Here is a 22,538-nt window from a genome sequence, read left to right as displayed (position 1 = left end):
TCATGCTCTTGCCTTCAAATAAATAAATAAAATCTAAAAAAAAAAAAGAAAAGTTTTTTAGATATTATATTTTTTAACTCTAGAAATTCTTTTCTATATATTCCATTTATCACTTTACTATGTTTAAACATTCTTTTAAATCTTTAGTCATATTTATAATAGCTGTTTTAAAGTCCCTATTTACTAAACTTATCAGTTCTTACATTTCTGGGTCTGTTTCTATTGGCTATTTTTTCTCCTTGGTATGGGTCAAATTTTCCTGTGCTGCTTCACATGTAATATAATGTTTTTTATTAGATCCTAAATTTGTGGATATAACATTGTTGAGTATATGGATTTTGTTGTCATCCTTTAAAGATTGTTGAATTTGGTTTTGAGATCAGCTTGCTGATCAGCTTGATTCTTTTTAGTCTTATTTTTAAGATTTTAAAAAGGTGACCAAAGGTAGCTTTTGCTCTTGGCTTAGTTTAGATTTTCTATCAAGAGTGACTTTTCTAAGGTCCCTATTAAGTATTCCAGGTGTTCAACAAGGTTTCTGTACTCTAGATAGCTAGAACTCGACAGTCTTCCAGCCATTTGTGAGCTCTGGAAAATGTTCAGTTTATAGCCTTGTGGTAATTGTTCTTTCCATGATAGGTATTCTTTGTTTAGCCTCATATATTCTCACAATATGCACGTGCTCCTACATGTTCAGTAAGATTGAAGGGGAATCTATGCAGATCTATTGAGTTTTTCTCAGAATAACTCTTTCTCTTTTGTTACTTTATCTTGGAAATTACATGTGCTTCAACCTCCCAAATTCTGATTTCTGTCTCCTTTCAGAGAAACCAGTGTTGTGTTTGGGCTCCTCCTTCCCCTAGTTATATAGAAAATGCCACCAGGCAGAAAATTTGGACACTTGCATGACTTACCTTGTTTGTTCCCCTTTATTAAGAATCACAACCCTTTTGAGCCTGCTGCTCAATGTTTAGAAAGCAGTTGTTCACATAGTTTGTTCAGTTTTCTAGTTGTGTACTGTAAGAAGGCAAATCCACTACTAGTTACTCCACTATGATTGGATACTGTAGGTTTTAACCTCTTATATTGATGGAAAGCTTTTAATTTTTATGTTCTCCCAGAACAAACAGATTTGGGAAAAAATTTATGTAGTTTATTCCATGTACTTTTGACAATTCAATTACATATGCCATACTTACAAGTTATAAGTGTATACCAGTAAGTTCTTAAACATATCTATTAGGTTCTTTACTTATAACTTGGGAATAATAGTACTAATCTCATGAGGCTGTAAGGACTAGAAGTAATCAGATATATAAAGCTTGGTCCTTGGAAGAAGATTGACAAATGCTTCTATCATATAATTAACAGTCATAGAAATTGTAGCTTAAGAAAAGGCAGAACTTTATAGTCACTAATATTTGTCTCCAGTGAATTGTTAAATAATATTATCTTTCTTATAAATCAAACAACCAACTAGGTACAAGTTAAAAACAGTGATCTCATATTACTCTATTTTAATTATTCCCCCATATCGCCAAAGAATTAACTGGTGTTTCTTCTGTGCCAAAATTTAATTGACTACTCAGGTCAATAATAATTTTATTTAGCACCTCTTAGAAACCACAAGGAATTAAAAACTACACATATAGGATCACAAATTTGTTTCTATCCCTGGCTCTTGGCCACCACTATATGCCTTGATCCCACACAGGATTCTAAAATGATATTTCTATTTCAAAGCCAAGATACACATGCCGTTCTTTCTCTTCATTAATAAGATAGAATACAGACCTCAGTAAACCAGCCAACAAATATTCTGAATGCCAAAACAAAGCTTTTTGACTTCCAGAATAACTTGATTTCCTTAATCTGTTAGTTGGGCTTACAAAAATAAAACTCAATGAGGATAGAGATGTAACCAAGGTCCTGGGAAAGGCATACAAAAGGGGTACAGCAGTGAGGGGAAGTTCAGTTCAATTCAATGTACAAATAATTCAGGAGTATTTGGGATGGTTGGAATGTATAGATCACCTGGTTCTATGGTTTTCAAAATGTGTTCCAAGAATGGAGGAGGTGGGATGGGACAATGGAAAAGAGGATTTAAATGGCAGAGCTCAAGACAGTCTCTTTTTAAATGCAGAATAACTCCAGTGTTTTATTCAAGCTTCATAGTATGATTTCATGGAAAAAGAGAGTGTAGCTGCTAACCAAAAATGTCGACCAATCATGATCTAGTCAAAAAACCCTTTTTACAGCTGGAGACTGACACCCAGTGTGACTTCATGCAAGTTTACACAGCTAGTTAGTGGCATTGCCGTGACTAAAATTCAAGTTCATGGTCTCCCAGGCTGCTGTTTCTTATGAAGAAAAGGATGTGTTTAAAAGGCTGCACTTTCCACAAGAAGTGCTAAAAAAATAAAAATAAAAGGCTCGTTTTTCCATTGTCCCTTGTTTGTTTTTTCCCCACTATGTCCCAGGTCATGGTAGGTTCTAGGGAAACAAAAATAAGGTTAATGTCTGATGGGTAAAAGTATACCAGTATAGCAATAATTGCAATACAATATTGTAAGTGCATTTTGAAGGTAAGCACAGGGTGCTACCAGAATGCACAGGAGGGACATATAAATCTGACTAGCAGTAAGGGAGTAGGTGCCATCAGAGCATAGTCTTAAAGGGTATTTGGATATTTGACAGAAAAGGGAGAGTTTCCTTACCAACAGAAGGAACAAGATGTACAAACACACTGAGATAAGAGGAAAAATTGTGTTCCAGAGTGGTGATGTCAATGAGAGGGAAAAATAGGAAGTTCTCAACCCTCCTTCTCCCATGGGCACCGTGATTGAACAACAGTACACTAAACAAATTCCACTGTGGCAAATCCAGAAACCAACTGAGAGGCTCCTGCACTCTCGGCAAGCATGAAACCAAATACATCGAAGCTGGTAGGAAAAGCCAAGACACTCTCTCACCATAATCTCCTCCCTCCTCACCCCCCTAAACCCCCAGCACAGCATCATACAATGGAAAGGAAACACCCAGCCCCCAGATTTTCCCTGGCAAGGGAAGGCAAGGACTGGACCAATGTTCTGATTTTTCTGGGGGCTGCCCAAGGGACTAGTTTCTATCTTGCCTGATTCTGAGTGCTGACAGGAAAGGATCCCATGTTGGGAACCTCTCAGAACAAAGATGGTGGTTTGAATATCATGTAAACACCTGCCAAAAGCCCCTCCTTCAAGCTCAGCACAAAGCAATCCTAGATCCCATCTTTTCTCCAGGGAGAGAAATAATTAGACCATGTGTCCAATGTCCCAAACTTTCCAGGGACTGTCCATGGGATTGTCTCTGTTGTGCCTGTCTCAGAGTGCTGACAGGACCTAGTATACTCTAGATGATTAGAGGCTGCTGAGAACAAATACAGCAATGGACTAGCAGCATGGATTCACTATAGCCATTTCCATGGTCTCAGTATAGAGCAAGACAGTTAAAAATCCTGGAGCCCACCTTCTACTTGGGAAAAGAAAAAGTTGGGCTGTGTATCCAGTGTTCCAAAATTTTCAGGAAGCAACTAGAAAGACTAGCTTCTGTCTTACCTGTTTCAGAGAACTGAGTAGACCTGGCATACCCCAGATGACTGAGGACCACTGAGAGCAAGGTGAAGGTTTGGACTAGTACACAATCATCTGCCAGATTTCTCTCCCCAGCTCAGCGCAAAATGTTTGGCAAGACTCTCAGTGCCTGGCTTATCTATGAGGAGGGAAAAAGACGATTGAAACATATACCCAATGTTCAGACTTTTCAGGTGGCTGCCCAAGGGACTTCCTTCAGTCTCAGAGCATGGACAAACCCAGCATACTCTAGATACCTGGAGGCAACTAAGAACAAATAAATTGCTTGGTAATGCTACTGCTCCAGGAGATGCATGGTACAGTAGACAGTCATTAGAAAGAGGAAGAAATTATGAATTCCTGAAAAAAAAAAAGAAACAAGGAAAACTGGCAAATCCACCTAATTGATAATTTATACACATAAGTCCAGAGAAGATGCATACATGGAAAAGGTTTGAGTGGCCTCAGAATGTCTGGCCCAGCTACTTGGTAAGGGTCTTCTCCTGGATAAGGTCAGTCCATGAAGACTAGAAAAGTGGCTGTTTTCTCTAGTGCACAGATACCAACAGAAAGCATAGAATTAATTAATACATTTAACATGAATAGAATGAAATTGGACCCTTATCTTATGTCATTTACAAAAATCAACTCAAAGTTGTTTGAAGACTTAAATGTAAGACCTGAAACTGTAAAACTACTAGAAGAAAACACCATAGGGGGAAACTTCATGACATTAATCTTGGTAATGATTTCTTGGATATGAGGCCAAAATCCTAGGCAATAAAAACAAAATAGACCAGAGGGCCTATATCAAGCTAAAAAGCTTCTGCAAAGCAAAGGAAACAATCAACATAGTAAAATGGTAACCTATGAAATGGAAACAAAAATATTTGCAAACCATACATCTGATCAGGAGTTAATATCCACAATCTATATTGAATTTCTACAACATAATAGCCAAAGAAAACCAAATAACTCCATTAAAAAATGGGCAAAGGACATGAATAAACATTTTTCCAAAAAGACATACAGATAGACAACAGACACATGAAAAGATACTCAATGTCACTAATCATCAGAGAAATGCAAATTAAAACTGCCATTAAATATCACCTCATACCCGTTAGGATGTCTGACATTAAAAAAAAAAAAAAGTTTTGGCAAGGATGTGGAGAAATTGGAACCCTTGTACACTGTTGATGGGAATGAAAAATGGTATAGCCATATGGAAAACAGTTTGGAGATTTCCATACAATTAAAATAGAACTACCATATTACCTAGCAATTCCACTTCTGAATATTTATGCAAAATAATTGAAATCAGGATCTTAAAGAGATATTTGCACTTCTACATTAATTGCAACAGTAGTCACAATAGCCAAAATGTGGAAACAGCCTAAATGTCCACTGAGGGACAGATGACTAGGTAAAAAAATGTGGTATATCCATACAATGGAATATTACTCAGCCTTAAAAAAGGATAAAATCCTGCCATATGCAACAACATGGATGGACTTTGAGGATATTATGTAATATGGAATAAGCCAGTAACAGAAGGACATACACTGCATGGTTCCACTTATATGAGGTAACTAATTTAGTCAAACTCAAAGAATCAGAGAATGGTAGTTGCCCAGGGAAAATAGGAGTTGCTGTTCAAAGGGTATGATTTCAGTTATGCAAGATGTGTACATTCTATAGACTTACTGTACAACATTGTGCCTATCATTAATAATACTGTATTGTACACTTAAAAATGTAAGAGAGTAGATCTCATGTTAACTGTTCTTACAAGAAAGAGAAAGAAAGGAAGGAAGAAGGAAGGAAGGAAAGAAGGAAGGTAGGAAGGAAGGAAGGAAGGAAGGAAGGAAGGAAAGAAAGAAAGAAAGAAAGAAAGAAAGAAAGAAAGAAAGAAAGAAAGAAAGAAAGAAGAGAGGGAGGAAAGAAGGAAAGGAAGGAAAGAAGGAAGGGAGGGAGGAAGAACAGAAAAGAAAGGAAAAAAGAAAAGAAAAAAGAAAAAAAAAATGTGTTCCAGGAAGGCAAACAGATTAGGGTAGCAGGTAAGTTGGATACAAGGGAGGGAGTAGTATGAAAGATGAGGGATAAACAAAGGTCAGGTCAAAGAGGCCTTCAAAATCTCTCAGCCCAAAGAAGCTGGGGAAGCAGCCAGTCACCACCACTGTGCCACTTAATCCCTCTGGACTCCAGAGTGATTGCTCATCTCTTGCTTCCCTTACACTTTCTGATCATTCACCTTGTAAGGAACACAGCATACTTCCAAGCCACTGTCTAATTACCCACTACACTGCCTCTGCTTTGTCCTTCTTGAGGGACATTTCTCCAGCTGTCATCTTATGACAATTGATTAGTGAAATAGGGAAAGAGGTTTAAGAAATGTGTAACTTGGGGCGCCTGGGTGGCTCAGTTGTTAAGCGTCTGCCTTTGGCTCAGGTCATGATCCATAAAATCTTTTTTTTTTTTTTAAATTTTATTTATTTATTTGGCAGAGAGGCACAGCGAGAGAGGGAACACAAGCAGGGGGAGTGGGAGAGGGAGAAGCAGGCCTCCCCTCTAGCAGGGAGCCCGATGCGGGGCTCGATCCTAGGACCCTGGGATCATGATCTGAGCCGAAGGCAGATGCTTAACAACTGAGCCACCCAGGCACCCCTCTGTCAAATAAAATCTTAAAAAAAATGTGGAACTTAATTATTGATTTCCATTGGCTCTTTTTGTGCCCAATCTATAAAAAGATGTCAAAACAGAGAAAAAGTAGTTTAAAAATAGTTAAGACTTTTGAGGTGGTTTGTATCAGCTGAGCATGGGTTCAAATCTTTAGCTACACCAGCACAAAGGGAATATTCTTAATTAAGTCCGATTTTACACTGCTCTTGCAGTCAAAACAACAACAGCAACAAAAATACAGGTTCTAAGGGTAAAAGTATTAATATAATCAGAAATAGTATCCCCTTATAATAAAATGTATATCACAGTGGCGATGTTATTGCTCCCAGTGGAAAAACATGCACACACAGATTGTATGTCTATAGTGCCAAAGGCAAATTTTGATGAGTTGAAAGTGTTTTTTCTCTTTTATTCCTGCCTTGCCATAATTCTAGAACTCCATTGTCTTTAGGAGTTATGTGTTTTGGGTGAGGCATTTGGGTTCAAATTTTAGCTTTGCTTCTTGCTAGCAATGTGTTCAGAGACAGGTTATGTAACCCTTTGAACTTCACTGTTCACATCTATAAAATGGAAATAATAATCATTTTTTTCCCTAAGAAGTAAATTAAATCAAATTCATTTAATTAGAATATATCCCTGTTTAATTTTGAGTTTTATTTTAATTAGGCTACATATCAAAAGGTATGGGGTTAAGATCTGACTATGTTTGTTCTGGGACTTGTGACTGAGAGTTGGTCAAATCTAATCTTTCTTCTTTTTTTTTTTTTTGAATGTAAAATCTTTTAGATATTTTATTTTATTTTTTATTTCTTATTTTTTAATTTAATTTTATTATGTTATGTTAGTCACCATACAATACATCATTAGTTTTTGATGTAGTGATCCACGATTCATTGTTTTCATATAACACCCAGTGCTCCATGCAGTACGTACCCTCCTTCGACAGATGAATGGATAAAGAAGATGTGGTCCATATATACAATGTAATATTACTCAGCCATCAGAAAGGATGAATACCCAACTTTTACATCAACATGGATGGGACTGGAGGAGATTATCCTAAGTGAAATAAGTCAAGCAGAGAAAACCAATCTTTCTACAAGACTAACTCCTGAACCAGTACCCAAACCTATCTCTCTGGTGGTTGTGATCCTGATTTAACTGACACACTAAGCCTGGCAGGTTAGAGGAGGAAGCTGAAGGAAAGGTACAACCATTAGTACCATTAAAGGTGAAGCTGTAATTTAAGTGAGAACCCCATGACTTGGCCTGGCACCAGAGGTAAGTGATGGATGTATTACAGAATCTGAATCATTTGCCTTAAAAAAAAAAAAAAACAAAACAAAACAGTAATTAGCTGTTCACTTACATATATATCCTAGGTAATTACAGATCTCAGAATTCTGAAAAATTAAAATAAACATCATTAAAAAATGGAGAAAAATAATGAGACCTATTTGTAGGGCTCCTGAAGTGCTTTTCAGCAGACCAGTCTAGCAGAACTGTCAAGATCATATCTCGAATAATGTTAATGTGAACATTTATCACTCAAACCTCATCTCTACATTAGCTAATTGAAGCCATTTACATTAAGCAACAGGACACTTTAGGCTAGACACGGTGCTTAAGACTTGTCAGGGAAGTTCAAAATAACTCTTCTAGCTCCTTTCTCCCATAAGATCATAGAATCTTTGAGTTGGAAGAGTTATTAGGATGTCAGCTAGCTCAATCTCCCACCCATATAGGAAACCCCACTATAATATCCATCTCTGTGTTTTGCCAGAATTTTCTTGAGTACTTTTGCATACACAAAACTCACTAAGTCAAAGAAATTTTTGTCAGTTGTAATTGTTAGAAAGATCTTGCTGTATTTTATATGAAATCTCTTTCACTTCCATTCATTTGTTTTAGTTGTGGCTCTGGACCACAAAACACTCCCCATTCTATGCAAATGCCTTTTGGTTATCTGAAGACATTGCTCATGCCTTCCATGGATCTTCTCTTCTTTAAGCTAAGCATCCCAGTTTCCTTTGATGAACTTCACGAAATATAGCTCACACATTATCTTCCTAGTTGTCCTCTGCTCATTGTAATTCAGTGTCTCAGTGTTTTTTCTTAAAAATGACTTTGCACAATGGAACATATCCTTTTGACAACGGCCTCATCTATACATTTTTTGTTTCATTTTTTCTTAATTATGTTAATCACCATACATTACATCATTAGTTTTTGATGTAGTGTTCCATGATTCATTGTTAGCATATACACCCAGTGCTCCATGCAGAACATGCCCTCTTTAATACCCATCACCAGGCTAACCCATTCCCCCACCCCCCTCCCCTCTAGAACCCTCAGTTTGTTTCTCAGAGTCCGTAGTCTCTCATGGTTCGTCTCCCCCTCTGATTTCCACCCCCTTTATTTTTCCCTTCCTGCTATCTTATTCTTTTTTTTTTTAACATATAATGGATTATTTGCTTCAGAGGTACAGATCTGTGATTCAACATTCTTGCACAATTCACAGCACACACCATAGCACATACCCTCCCCAATATCTATCACCCAGCGACCCTATGCCTCCCACCCCCCACCACTCCAGCAACCCTCAGTTTGTTTCTTGAGATTACAAATTCCTCATATCAGTGAGGTCATATGATACATGTCTTTTTCTCTGATTGACTTATTTCGCTCAGCATATTACCCTCCAGTTCCATCCATGTCGTTGCAAATGGCAAGATTTCATTCCTTTTGATGGTTGCATAATATTCCATTGTATATATATACCACTTCTTCTTTCTCCATTCATCTGTCGATGGACATCTTCGCTCTTTCCAGAGTTTGGCTATTGTGGACATTGCTGCTATAAACATCGGGGTGCACGTACCCTTTTGGATCCCTACATTTGTACCTTTGGGGTAAATACCCAGTAGTGCAATTGCTGGGTTGTATGGTAGCTCTATTTTCAACTTTTTGAGGAACCTCCATACTGTTTTCCACAGTGGTTGCACCAGCTTACATTCCCACCAACAGTGTAGGAGGGTTCCCCTTCTTCTGCATCCCCACCAACATCTGTTGTTTCCTGACATGTTAAATTTAGCCATTCTGACTGGTGTGAGGTGGTATCTCATTGAGGTTTTGATTTGGATTTCCCTGATGCCGAGCGATGTTGAGCATTTTTTCATGTGTCTGTTGGCCATTTGGGTGTCTTTGGAAAAATGTCTGTTCATGTCTTCTGCCCATTTCTTGATTGAATCATTGTTCTTTGGGTGTTGAGTTTGATAAGTTCTTTATAGATTTTGGATACTAGCCCTTTATCTGATATGTCATTTGCAAATATCTTCTCCCATTCTGTTGGTTGTCTTTTGGTTTTGTGGACTGTTTCTTTTGCTATGCAAAAGCTTTTTATCTTGATGAAGTCCCAATAGTTCATTTTTGCTCTTGCTTCCCTTGCCTTTGGCACTGTTTCTAGGAAGAAGTTGCTGCGGCTGAGGTCAAAGAGGTTGCTGCCTGTGTTCTCCTTTAGGATTTTGATGGACTCCTGTCTCACATTTAGGTCTTTCAACCATTTTGAGTCTATTTTTGTGTGTGGTGTAAGGAAATGGTCCAGTTTCATTCTTCTGCATGTGGCTGTCCGATTTTCCCAACACCATTTGTTGAAAAAACTATCTTTTTTCCATTGGACATTCTTTCCTGCTTTGTCGAAGATTAGTTGTCCATAGAGTTGAGGGTCCATTTCTGGGCTCTCTAGTCTGTTCCATTGATCTATGTGTCTGTTTTGTGCCAGTACCATATGTCTTGATGATGACAGCTTTGTAATAGAGCTGCAAGTCCGGAATTGTGATGCCACCAGCTTTGCTTTTCTTTTTCAACATTCCTCTGGCTATTCGAGGTATTTCTGGTTCCATACAAATTTTAGGATTATTTGCTCCATTTATTTGAAAAAGTGGATGGTATTTTGATGGGGATTGCATTGAATGTGTAGATTGCTCTAGGTAGCATGGACATCTTCACAATATTTGTTCTTCCAATCCATGAGCATGGAACGTTTTTCCATTTCTTTGTGTCTTCCTCAATTTCTTTCATGAGTATTTTATAGTTTTCTGAGTACAGATTCTTTACCTCTTTGGTTAGATTTATTCCTAGGTATCTTATGGTTTTGGGTGCAGTTGTAAATGGGATCAACTCCTTAATTTCTCTTTCTTCTGTCTTGTTGTTGGTGTACAGGATTGCCACTGATTTCTGTGCATTGATTTTATATCCTGCCACTTTACTGAATTCCTGCATGAGTTCTAGCAGTTTTGGGGTGGAGTCTCTTGGGTTTTCCACAGAAAGTATCATATCATCTGCAAAGAGTGAGAGTTTGACTTCTTCTTTGCTGATTTGGATGCCTTTCATTTATTTTTGTTTTCTGATTGCTGTGGCTAGGACTTCCAATACTATGTTGAATAGCAGTGGTGATAGTGGAAATCCCTGCCGTGTTCCTGACCTTAGGGGGAAAGCTCTCAGTTTTTCCCCATTGAGAATGATATTCACTGTGGGTTTTTCATGGATGGCTTTTATGATATTGACGTATGTACCCTTTATCCCTATACTCTGAAGAGTTTTAATCAAGAAAGGATGCTGTACTTTGTCAAAAGCTTTTTCTGCATCTATTGAGAGGATCTTATGGTTCTTGTTCTTTCTTTTATTAATGTATTGTATCACATTGATTGATTTGTGGATGTTGAAGTAAGCTTGCAGCCCAGGGATAAATCCCACTTGGTCGTGGTCAATAATCCTTTTAATGTACTGTTGGATCCTATTGGCTAGTATTTTGGTGAGAATTTTTGCATCCATGTTCATCAAGGATATTGGTCTGTAATTCTCCTTTTTGATGGGGTCTTTGGTTTTGGAATCAAGGTAATGCTGGCCTCATAAAACGAGTTTGGAAGTTTTCCTTCCATTTCTATTTTTTGGAACAGTTTCAGAAGAATAAGTATTAATTCTTCTTTAAATGTTTGGTAGAATTCCCCTGGGAAGCCATCTGGCCCTGGGCTTTTGTTTGCTGGGAGATTTTTGATGACTGCTTCAATTTCCTTAGTGGTTATGGGTCTGTTCAGGTTTTCTATTTCTTCCTTGTTCAGTTTTGGTAGTTGATACATCTCTAGGAATGCATCCATTTCTTCCAGATTATCTAATTTGCTGGTATATAATTGCTCATAATATGTTCTTATAATTGTTTGTATTTCTTTGGTGTTGGTTGTGATCACTCCTCTTTCATTCATGATTTTGTTGATTTGGGTCATTTTTCTTTTTGATAAGTCTGGCCAGGGGTTTATCAATCTTGTTAATTCTTTCAAAGAACCAGCTCCTAGTTTCGTTGGTCTGTTCTACTGTTCTTTTGGTTTCTATTTCATTGATTTCTGCTCTGATCTTTATTATTTCTCTTCTCCTGCTGGGTTTCGGCTTTATTTGCTGTTCTTTCTCCAGCTCCTTTAGGTGTAGCGTTAGGTTGTGTACTTGAGACCTTTCTTGTTTCTTGAGAAAGGCTTGTATTGCTATCCACTTTCCTCTTAGGACTGCCTTTGCTGCATCCCAAAGATTTTGAACAGTTGTGTTTTCATTTTCATTGGTTTCCATGAATTTTTTTAAATTCTTCTTTAATTTCCTCATTGACCCATTCATTCTTTAGTAGGATGCTCTTTAGCCTCCATGTATTTGAGTTCTTTCCGACTTTCCTCTTGTGATTGAGTTCTAATTTCAAAGCATTGTGGTCTGAAAATAGGCAGAGAATGATCCCAATCTTTTGGTACTGGTTGAGACCTGATTTGTGACCTAGAATGTGATCTATTCTGGAGAATGTTCCACGGGCACTTGGGAAGAATGTGTATTCTGTTGCTTTGGGATGGAATGTTCTGAATATATCTGTGAAGTCCATTTGGTCCAGTGTGTCATTTAAAGTCTTTATTTCCTTGTTGATCTTTTGCTTAAATGATCTGTCCATTTCAGTGAGGGGGGTGTTAAAGTCCCTCACTATTATTTTATTGTTGTCGATGTGTTTCTTTGCTTTTGTTATTAATTGCCTTATATAATTGGCTGCTCCCATGTTAGGGGCATAGATATTTACAATTGTTAGATCTTCTTGTTGGATAGACCATTTAAGTTGGATATAGTGTCCTTCCTCATCTCTTATTACAGTCTTTGTTTTAAAATCTAATTTGTCTGATATAAGGATTGCCACCCCAGCTTTCTTTTGGTCTCCATTAGCATGGTAAATGGTTTTCCACCCCCTCACTTTCAATCTGGGGGTGCCTTTGGGTCTAAAATGAGTCTCTTGTAGACAGCATATCGATGGGTCTTATTTTTTAATCCAATCTGATATCCTGTGTCTTTTGATTGGGGCATTTAGCCCATTTACATTCAGGGTAACTATTGAAAGACGAATTTAGTGCTACTGTATTGCCTGTAAGGTGACTGTTACTGTATATTGTCTGTGTTCCTTTCTGGTCTATGTTGCTTTTAGGCTCTCTCTTTGCTTAGAGGACCCCTTTCAATATTTCTTGTAGGGCTGTTTTGTGTTTGCAAATTCCTTTAGTTTTTGTTTGTCCTGGAAGCTTTTTATCTCTCCTTCTATTTCAATGACAGCCTAGCTAGATATAGTATTCTTGGCTGCATCTTTTTCTCATTTAGTGCTCTGAATATATCCTGCCAGTCCTTTCTGGCCTGCCAGGTCTCTTTGGATAGGTCTGTTGCCAGTCTAATGTTTCTACCATTGTAGGTTATAGATCTCTTCTCCTGAGCTGCTTTCAGGATTTTCTCTTTGTATCTGAGATTTGTAAGTTTTACTATTAGGTGTCGGGGTATTGACCTATTTTTATTGGTTTTGAGGGGGGTTCTCTGTGCCTCCTGGGTTTTGATGCCTGTTTCCTTCCCCAAATTAGGGAAGTTCTCTGCTATAATTTGCTCCAATATACCTTCTGCCCCTCTCTCTCTTTCTTCTTCTTCTGGGATCCCAGTTATTCTAATATTGTTTTGTCTTATGGTATCACTTATCTCTCTTATTCTGCCCTCATGATCCAGTAGTTGTTTATCTCTCTTTTTCTCAGCTTCTTTATTTTCCATCATTTGGTCTTCTATATCACTATTTCTCTCTTCTGCCTCATTTATCATAGCAGTTAGAGCCTCCATTTTGATTGCATCCCATAATAGCCTTTTTGATTTTGACTTGGTTAAATTTTAGTTCTTTTATTTCTCCAGAGTGGGTTTCTCTAGTATCTTCCATGCTTTTTTCAAGCCCAGCTAGTATCTTTATAAACGCCATCTGAACTCTAGTTCCAACATCTTACTAATGTCTGTATTGATTAGGTCCCTGGCAGTCAGTACTGCCTCTTGTTCTTTTTTTAGGTGAGTTTTTCCATCTTGTCATTTTGTCCAGAGGAGAACAGATGAATGAGAGAATAAAATGCTAACAGGGTAACAATGACCCCACAAGAATATCCACCAAGCAAATCAGAAGAGACCTGACACTGGGGAAAAAGAAAGGGAAAGAAAGAAAAAAAAGAAAGAAAAAGATAAAAACAAACAAACAAACAAACAACAACAATGACAGAAACAGAATATGATCACATATGATCAGGCTGATGCATAGATCAGTGCCACACACTAGATTTTGGGCATATTTTGGTCTGTTAGAAGAAACTGCCTCCCATACTTTTAAAGAAAGAAAGATTTATATATATACAAAAAGAAGGGTAAATACAATGAAAGGATGGATAGGAATGTAAAGATGAAAATTATAAAAGATTTTATAAAAGGAATTTATAAGATAAGAAGTTGGTTGAAAAAAGAAAGAAGAGGATTAAAAAAAAAAAAGGAAGAGAATGTGATCAGACAGGAGACTAGAACAAAGCCATAAACTAGAGATTTAGGGTATATTTTGGTCTGTTAGAAGAAACTGTATCCCAAATTTAAAGAGAGAACAACATATATATATATATATATATATATATATATATATATATACCAAAAATAAGGTTAACTACTATGAAGGGATAGAATCTGACTCTAAAAATGAAAAATAAAAAAGATTTTTTTAAAAAGGGATTGATAAGATGTTGGTTGAAAAATGGAAAAAGAAAATTAAAAAAAAAAAGAAAAAGGAAGTTAAAAAAAAATTAAATTTGAAAGACTAAAGAATTATGGGAATAAAGCCATGAATTCTATGTGCAGTATTCCCCTAGCGCTGGAGTTCTGCCATTCTTATTGATCGGTAAACTTGGTCTTGGCTGGCTGTTCTTGCTGATCTTCTGGGGGAGGGGCCTGTTGCTATGGTTCCCAAATGTCTTTGCTGCAGGCGGGATTGCCCCGCCCTTGCCGGTCTGGCTAAGTAATCTGCTCGGGGTTTGCTCTGGGGAGCTTTTGTTGCCTGCAAACTTCCCCTTCAGCTTTGAAGGACAAGAGTGAAAATGGTGGCCTCTGAATCTCCGCCCCAGAGGAGCCGAGAACTCGGGCCCCACTCCTCAGTGTGCCCCCAGAGAAAAGCAGGCAATCACTCCTGTCTCCCCGGTCTCCGGCCACACTCTGTGCTCACCTGGCCTGTGACCGAGCATTTCTATCTCTGGCACCCGACCCCGTTTGGAGTCTCCAAACCCAGCAGATCCCTGTGGTGCGCTCCCGTGCCACTCCTCCCAGGGGAGAAAGGGGGGTCTCCCTGGATCAGCCGCTTGTTGGGTCCCTGCTGGAGGAGCAGTGGCCCGATTGTGCCATGGATCATGGTTTATGGCAACCCCGAGCTGCGAGTCTGCTCCTCAGCTCCATCTTTGCAGCCAACTTCCCCACTGCAATACGTGGGAGCTCTGCTGCACTCAGGCACCCCTAGTCTTTCTGTGACCTCGAGGGTCCTGAGACCACACTGTCCCAGCGAGGTTTCCATCCCCTGCTTAGCCACTGGAGCAACATCCCTCAGCAGAGCTGACTTCTAAAATTTCTGATTATGTGCCCTGCTGCTCTATCACTTCCCAGTAGTGGCCGATGGAGGCCCCCTCCCCCACCGTCTATCTTCCCAAATATCACCTCGATTCACTTCTCCGCATGTCCTACCTCCCTGAACGTGGTCGCTTTTCTGTTCAGAGGGTTGCTGCTATTCTTTTCTTTGATCTCCTGTTGAGTTCATAGGTGTTCAGATGGTTTGATCCCTATCTAGCTGAATTCCTGGGACCAGACGAAATTTAGGTCTCCTACTCCTCCGCCATCTTCCTTCTCCCCCCATTTTTTGTTTTAGTTTTTGTTGTGTTTGTCTTTAGTTCTTAGGTTGGCCTATTGGAGTGTCCAAATTTCTGGACAAATAAAAGTCAGCTCTTAGGTAAGTGAGCAGTTATGTCGTAAATCCTAGATACATGTCCTTTTCAAACCAATATAAAATTCTGAGTTAACAGTCAAGTTACTAGAAGAAAAATAAATAAATATTTGAAGAAATTAGTTTAATATGATTGATTTTTTTCAATGTTGAACCACTTTTCATCCATGGAATAAACCCCATTTTGTCATGGTGTATCATTCTTTTTATAGGTTACTGATTTTTATTTGTTAGCATTTTGTTAAGGACTTTTGTGTCTATGTTTATGTGGGATATTGTTGTGTAGTTTTCTTTATTTCTGCTGTCTTTGCCTGGTTTGGGTGTCAGGGAAATATGAGCATCATAAAATGAATTGGAGAGTGTCTTTTCCTCTTTTAGTTTATGGAAGAGATTGTGTAGAATTGGAGTTAATTTTTCTTTAAAGGTTTGATAGGATTCTCTAGTGAAATGATCTGATCCTTACCTCACACTATATTCATAAATTAACTCAAAATGAATCATAGACCTGATTATAAAAGTTAAAACTATATGCCTTCTAAAAGAAGGTATAGGAGAAAATCTTTGTGGCAAGCAAAAAGTCTTTAAGTAGGACTCAAAAAGCACAACTTAAACTTCCTTGTGTGTGTCTGAGAGTGACCACTAATGGTACATTGAGCCAATTCATATTGGAATATTTGATTCATAAACTGACAAATTACCTGATACACTTATATTGAAATGAATGTAATACTTTTGATGGAGGTTAGGTCTGATTTAAGAACTGATCATTGGAAAAATCTGGGAAAGAAAAATCTAAATCAACGATTACTCCAAGAAAAAATTTAATTTATATGATATTGGAAGTGTAATTTTAATACTCTACGTGGCTCAGATATGTGTCTTAGATATGAACAGTGATTGAATGGTCATAAACATGTTGACTATTCACTTAAAATTGTTGGTAGCTATGCATCTTAGGAGTGTGCAAATAGAGGAAACATAGTTTGTTGGGGCAGGTTGTAAAACAGAGTTAAATCTTATCTTCCATATAGGAAGTCAATAAATAGTGTCTAAAGTAGGAAAAAAAAAAAGCAATGTAATCATGTTATTAGAAGTAAGACATTAAGTGCCAAAGTGGGGAATGAATCTGCTAAATGAATGAAAAGTTTGGTGGGGGTTACTCTAGCAAGTGGACTGAGGATGCATTGGGTATGGGAGGGGAATGGAAGAGCAAAGAGGAATGAAACCTGTGACGTCTACTAAAAAAAAACCTCTCAGTAATATTTACCTTTAGATACAATGAACAGTTCTTACTTTGATAAAAATAAACATTACATTTAAAAAATGAGAAGAAAGTGGTGAAGGCAGGGAGGAGGAGGAGAGGGTAAAGAAGAGGAAGGACACAACAGTAAGTTGCTTCATTGTGTAGATAATGAATATAAGCTTGTAGGATAAATGAATGAAAACCAGCTGAATGGCATGCAAATGGATATTTGTTACTTGGAATAAAATTTCCAGTGACAGCATCTTACAGTTGTAAAATAATCTCACATAATTTAGGCAAAAATAAAGATGCTTGTCACATTTCTTCTGTGTCTCTGTTGATAACCTGGATATTAGGGTGTAAGATGCATTTCCAGAAACCAATAGTGATAGCTAATGCTTATTTGGCATTTACTATGTACCAAGGCAGTTGTCCTAAATATTTATTTTTTAGGGGTGAAAGTTCCACTCAACCCTAGAGGCAACAACTATTATTATCACCATTTTACAGGTGACAAAACTGGCCTGAGGTCACAACTATTAAGTAATGGAGCCAGAATTCAATACCAGGCAGTCTGACTTGGTATTCCATGAATACAAAGTAGAACAAAGCAATATTTCTAATGTAGTTTATTATTTTGCATAATGCATTATAACATGTGATTAAGTAAATTAATACATAGAATATTGAGTAAGCATTTGATTATTTCATCTCTATCATTAGAAGCTTATATATTCAAGTAAGTTAAATGCATTTTGGTCAGTGGCCAGTAGGAAATATTATTATTGGGAAAATCAGATCATTTTTATTCAACATTGCTAGATCTTATGGCATATTTGTTAATATAGGAAGCTTTCCCTGACCAACAGCCTAGGTTATATATTCCCTATTATATGCTTTCATAGCATCCCATACTTTTCCTTTGTGTCAACTTACTATAATTCAAATTTTAAAATTACATTGTAAATGTCTGTCTAAGTTTTTGAACTATAGGTTTCACAATGGCAGGTACCTTATCTTTTTCCACTATGTTGCCTAGTATCCATCACATAGATATGTCACATGGCATATATTGAAAATTTGCTAAGTAAATGAATGAAGACATATCCATTATGTTTATGCAGTGACATTTTAGCCAATTCTCTATGGGATTTAATTAATTTCTCTTTTTTTTCTTTTTGCTATTATAAACAATGCTTAAATTAATATCCTTATACATACATATTTTACATTTATTTGTTTATTTCCTTACAATCAATATCTATATGTGAAATTCTTGGGTTAAATGGTATGCACATTGCCAGAATGCCCTTTATTATAAATTTAAAATCCCACCTATAACATATGCATGTTTTAAGGCAATGTTAGCTGTTTAAACTGATAAACCCAAATTTCAGTGGCTTAACGAAAGGGAAATAATTTCTTACTCATAGCTTCATTTAGCCATGGATTTCACAGTGGGAGTCCATGCAGTCATTGAGATCCAGTTTGATGGAGTCTGCCAACTTCAATATATGGCTACTGAAGTCCTTCTGAACTTATAAATCCAGCCAACAGTTAGGGAAGGAAGAAAGTGGGTGCATGGGTTATGTGTGTTGGAAGTGGGAGTGAGGAGAACAGGGGATGCTATAGGCCTGGCTTAGAAGTCACATATGTTACTTCTGCCATATGTTGTTATCAAGAACTTAGTCAAATTACAACTGTGTACAAATGGAAATACACTACCCAGCTATTTACATTGGAGGAAAGAATCACCTGCAGTAAATAGCTAGTTGCTATTTACCAGTACATGACAGTGCCCACTCCATGCCTTGTCAAAACAGAATAGAAGCAATTACATTTATTTGAGTATAGTTGACATACAATGTTACATTAGTTTCAGGTGTACAACATAGTGATTCAGCTTCTCTGTAACATTATGCTATGCTCACCATAAGTATAGCTACCATTATTTTTAACTTCTCCCAACCTAAAAGGGTAAAAGATAACCAATCTTATTTTAACTTGTAGTTTTAAAAATCTCTAAAGAGGCTGAATATATTTTTATATGTATTTTAGCCCTTTGTATGACTTCTTTTGTAATTACCTGTTAATGTCTTTTTCTATATTTCTAATTGGACACCTTTTTTTCTTAACTGCTTAACATATGCTTCATATCTCTCTTTGGATCAAATTAGTGTGATCATAAAGCCAGTTCCTTTTAGCGCCATCATGACCTGATAGAAACTAATTTTTTCCCCAAGTCCTATAACCTTGAGAATGTTGGCTAAGGGCTTAAATTCTAGAAACAAATATAAAATAGTAGCTATTGACTAACAGTGGGTGATCCATAGACCTAACTGCAAACCTGAAACTTGAGTGCCAAGAGTGAGTCCAAAAGAACTTAGATTAATCAACAAGTTCAAAGGTAAGTAAACAAGGTCTGGAAACAAGTGAAAAGGTCAAGTCCAAGGATGGTAATGGAAAAAGAATGAATTTAGAAGAGAAATGAATGGGGTCCTAGACTATAATAACAAATGGAGCTGACTTGGCTTTGGTGTGTTTTTATTGGCAGGATAACATATTTAATTTACAAATTTAATTACACACATATTTTTAAATTATATATTGTATAAAATATTAGCATAATTTAAATATATTGCCTTTTCCGTGCTTACATTTCATAAAACAATTTTATTTTAGAACTCTTTACATGCATAGTTGACCTAAATGTCATTATAATTATTAGGGCCATTTTTATTTCTTTTTCTAATTTTTCTTCAAGCACATTATCTAATACTTCAAGAACCCTCCACCCCTACATTTTTATGTCAATTCTGGTTGAGAAGTTTTACATACTATTTCTACTACTTTAGTGGTTCCTGGTAAACAGGTATATTTAAAATTCTAAAGTTGATCTGTGTCTTTCCCACATCTGTTTATCAGTTAAGTTTATGTTTTGGGTATGTTTAAGAGAAAACCCAAAATGGTGGCAGCTTGAACATAGGAGTTTATTTATACATAAAATAATTTCAGAAATGGAAATTATAGGGCTAGCATGGCAGATTTATGGTCACTGGGTACCTAGAACATTTCTATTTTCCTCTTCTGTCTTCCTAGGGTGTGATTTCCATCTTCAAGATCATTTTATTATCTAATATGGCTGCTGGAATTTGAACTATTATGCTCCATTCCATGAATAAGAAGGAGAAGATGAAGGCAAAGGTGATTTTACACAAGGCTGAATAATATCCCCTTAAGAAATCTTCCTGAACATCTCATACACAGTATTTACTTTTAATTGACAAGATATTCATACATATACCTAGTCTCAGGAGGCAGCTGGGAATTATGAAACTTTAGTCACATTGCCAAATATCTATATAGTAACATAATATGGATATGATATAGTTTCTACAGCTACATCCTCAAATAAGAAAGTCAAGACTATCTTCTATTCAAATTCTCCCGTTCCATTTTATGTGTGATAACCAGCATCTTATTTTGCCTTGTTTTCAATTGTTTCATTTATTAGTCTCTTTTTTCTATTTTAGAGTCAGTTTGTATTGAGATTTACCAACATATTTTAGGGATTTATTTTTTTTCACCTTTGTTTCTTGCATCTCTCTTTTATCTTCTAATTAAACTTTCTTCTCACCGAACTATATCTCTTAGTAGTTCTTTAAATGAGGGTATGTAGATGGAAAACATTTTTAGACTTTATGTTTTTGAAAATATTTATTTTACTCCTATTCTTGAATAGCTGTTGAGATGGTATTATCAAATTTAATACCCTGAAACCCTAAGCTCCATTGTTACTCTTTGGAGATAGGGCATTTAAAGAGGTAATTAAGGTTAAATAAGGTCATGAGGGTGGGGCCCCAATGTAACATGACTAGTATCCTTATAAGAAGAGGAAGATATAACAAGAATATGCACACACAGAGGCAAGGCTATGAAAGGATAGAGCAGGAAGGTAGCCATGAGGGAGGAGAGAAGGTCCAGGACAGAGGGTCCAGGAGAAACCAAACCTGATGACATCTTGGACTTCCACCCTCCAGAACTGTAAGAAAATAAAGCCACTTTTTCTGTGGTATTTTGTCATGGCAGTCCTAGCAGATTAATATAGTTGGGTATAGAATTCTAGGTTTTTGTTGTCTCTCTTCAGCACTAAATCTGTTATCATCTAATATCTGCTATTGCTAATTGAATATCTTACTGATCCTCTGGGGACAATCTGCATTTTCTCTTTGGTAGATTTTATCTCCTTGATACTTTGTCGCCTTGCTCCTATGCAATATCTAATGAAGATTCATATATTTCTTTTTTTAAAAGATTTTATTTATTTGTGCATTTTAGAGAGAGAAGGAGAACGTGTGTGAACGTGTGAGCAGGGGGAGGGGCAGAAGGAGAGGGAGAGAATCTCAAGCAGACTCTGTGCTGAGCACAGAGCCCCACATTGGGCTCTATCCCATGACCCAAGATCATGACCTGAGCCAAAACCAACAGTTGGATGGGTAACCAACTAAGCTACTTAGGCATCTCAAGATTCATATATTTCTTAAATTATTAAAAACTTGCAGCCATTAACTATGCATCTATGTCTTTTCTTCATTCCCGTCATTCTCTTTTCCTTAAATTCCTAATTAGTGTATTTTGCAGCTTATCTATTTCTTCTTTCCATTTTTAAAATTATCTCCTTGATATATTCTGCACTTTTGTTTTTGATGTCTTTAGGATAATTTTATGAGCTCTGTCTTCAGGTTGACTAATACTCTCAACTGTCTAATATATAGTTTAATAAATTTTAAATTTTTTCTTTCAATTACTTTACTTTTTATTTCTAGAATTTAAGTTTTTGTTTTTGTTTTACTAATTGTGCTTTGGTTTCATTGTTTTATTCTTGTCTTAGGAATTGTGCTCATTTTTATTTAAAAATAAAATTTTAAATTTTAGAATAGTTTAGATTTGCAGAAAAATGGCAAATATAGTACAAAGAGTTCCTCTATACTCCTCAGCCAGTTTTCCCTATTGTTAACATTATTTCTTATTAATATATTTGAACATAATTAAAGTATTTACTTTATGATCCCTTTCAATTTATATTGTTACTTCCAGATGCTTGAGTTAGAATTCTTCCCTCTTATTGGATCTGCTGATTCTTATGGTAGCATAATTCCTCATGTCGTTTTAATTTTATAAACCATAAACTATTTTTTCAGTAAGAATTTTGCTTGATTTTTCAAATTGTGCTCTGGACTGTGGAAATACAACTATAGGGTAGATTTCTACTCGCTTTTACCTGTGGTCTCATAGGTTTTCCAGGTTTTACACTTTTCCCCATTATTTCTCAAATGGAATTTGCTTAGTATGAACTGTGCAAATTCAGACTTTTTCACTTACACACTGCATGAGCTTGAAAGGTAGTTGAAGGTGGTTAGGCCACCTCTGTCTGCTCAGTTAATCACATTAACTGGATTTTGAATCTACTTGTAAGTTTAGAGAGAACTCTCTCATTTACATAGAAGTATAACTTGGAAAACATGATGAGAGAGAAAACCAGAGTACTTTTTAACCAGTGTATTGGACATATAAATGAAGACAAATGAAGTGTGGTTCAAGATAGCAAATTCAGGACATGGAAATAGTAGAGTGAGTGATTAGCATGTGATTAAAAAGATCCTGAAAGTTTAGTGAC

General features: G+C 36.6%; 1 long non-coding RNA gene across 1 annotated transcript in view; it reads left to right on the top strand.

Moving 5' to 3' along the window:
• Window positions 1–20,059, top strand: part of LOC123858345 (uncharacterized) — a 230,154-nt gene extending 210,095 nt beyond the window's left edge. The window contains exon 3 of the long non-coding RNA XR_010410435.1: window positions 19,961–20,059. This is a non-coding gene — a long non-coding RNA (uncharacterized LOC123858345). The remainder of the gene's footprint in view (window positions 1–19,960) is intronic.
• Window positions 20,060–22,538: the final 2,479 nt, after the last annotated feature.

The sequence above is a fragment of the Mirounga angustirostris genome, unplaced genomic scaffold, assembly GCF_029215605.1.
Source record: "Mirounga angustirostris isolate CCGP_5_RB_7025 unplaced genomic scaffold, mMirAng1.0.hap1 SCAF_4, whole genome shotgun sequence".
NCBI classification, from domain to species: Eukaryota; Metazoa; Chordata; class Mammalia; order Carnivora; family Phocidae; genus Mirounga; species Mirounga angustirostris.
This window is presented reverse-complemented; position numbering and strand designations above follow the sequence as displayed.